At 37.2% G+C, this 1,727-nt stretch overlaps 1 protein-coding gene across 1 annotated transcript in view; it reads right to left on the bottom strand.

The window, feature by feature from the left end:
- LOC103608926 overlaps positions 1-1,727 on the bottom strand; it is a 43,801-nt gene that overhangs the window by 35,441 nt on the left and 6,633 nt on the right. The window lies entirely within an intron of this gene.

Genomic DNA, 1,727 nt, shown 5'->3' with positions numbered 1-1,727 from the left:
GATGGGACATAATAATCAACTACATTGTATATTGACAAAATAAAAATTTTAAAAAAAATTCATTAAATTCTAAGTCCTTCCCCATTCACATTCACTACTTTCTGTTATTTTTTCTGAAAAGGGATTTGTGATGAAGCTAAGTGCTTAACAAGAAACACTCTTTCTTTAGCAAGTGAAGATCACCATAAAATTCATTTCTAAATTACAGAAAATTTAAACAAAGAACTTAAGGGAGTTACATGTTTGAACGATCCCGTTCTACCAGTGTGTCAATTACAGGTGAGCTTGACTCAGTTGAATCGCGGAGGAGATGGCCCTTGTTCTCAGGAGGCAATCTGGCCACCCACTGAACCGCTAGTTTCCTTCTGGTGTTTGTTGTTTGGATGTGTATGTGAACGTGTGTGTATCTACCCCCAGAAGGATTCACTTTGCTTGACGGACAGAGAAGTCCAGGGTAATGATGTCTGACCCAGTCTAGATCAAGTTAGCTGCCCTCAGACAGGAACATGCTGAAGAGCATCACAAAAGTGAACTGTTTTCACTATATTTATGAAAAAATTGGTCAACCTCTGCTATTGAATCTTTAAAATCATTAAGAAGTATTTGCCTCTTTTTCAGTATTCCAAGACTAAAGGATTCAGTGAAAGTGCTCATACAATANTGTATCTACCCCCAGAAGGATTCACTTTGCTTGACGGACAGAGAAGTCCAGGGTAATGATGTCTGACCCAGTCTAGATCAAGTTAGCTGCCCTCAGACAGGAACATGCTGAAGAGCATCACAAAAGTGAACTGTTTTCACTATATTTATGAAAAAATTGGTCAACCTCTGCTATTGAATCTTTAAAATCATTAAGAAGTATTTGCCTCTTTTTCAGTATTCCAAGACTAAAGGATTCAGTGAAAGTGCTCATACAATAGGTCATTTAAGTCTCATAATGACCCTGTGAGGTGGGTATTAACGTCACCTCCATTTTACAGATGAGAAGAGTGAGGCTCAAGAGGTGAGGAGGCTTGTGCAATACCCTATGGCTAGAAGGTGGTGGACTCAGTACCTGAATCCAGAGAGCCTCACTGGCACTACATAAAGTCATGAAAGGTCAGTGGATCTCACAGCTTGTCTATGTCACTGGCAGAAATTAGAAATTGAAAAACATTTAAATGAGCATTATTTGGAGGGGGTAGGGAGACAGGCAAGGACATATTAAAAAAGGAAAAAAAAAATAATAACATAACAACAATGCTCATCATGAGCCAATGTGGATAATGATAAGAGAACAGCTGCTATAGCCAGACAAAACTGAATTTGATTCCAGGCATAAACTAAATGAGCTACTTAATGTCCTTGAACTTCAGTTTCTTATTCTGTAAGATAGGGAGGGACATTAATATTCATCTTGGTGTTATGTGAGAACTATAAGAGAAAATATATTTTAAAGCCTGATTAAAACAAGAACTTGATAAATAATTTTTAAAAATCATTCTTAATCAGTAAAAGTTCCCAGACAGCCACAACATAAGGGGTGGTGGTAAGTTCCCTGGGCATTCAGAAGAGTGATGTGGTTCCTGCCTCACATCATCACTGAGGCAGCATCTGAACCTGCAGGTTAGCAACGATTTCACCACCTCCTACTCCACCAGTTCATCTGGAAGGGATCACATTTCTCTCTTTTTTTTTTTTTTTTTTTTTTTTTTTTTTTTTTTTTTTTTTTTTTTTTTTTTTTAAAA

The sequence above is a fragment of the Galeopterus variegatus genome, unplaced genomic scaffold (genome assembly GCF_000696425.1).
Source record: "Galeopterus variegatus unplaced genomic scaffold, G_variegatus-3.0.2 Scaffold8988, whole genome shotgun sequence".
Taxonomy (NCBI): domain Eukaryota; kingdom Metazoa; phylum Chordata; class Mammalia; order Dermoptera; family Cynocephalidae; genus Galeopterus; species Galeopterus variegatus.
This window is presented reverse-complemented; position numbering and strand designations above follow the sequence as displayed.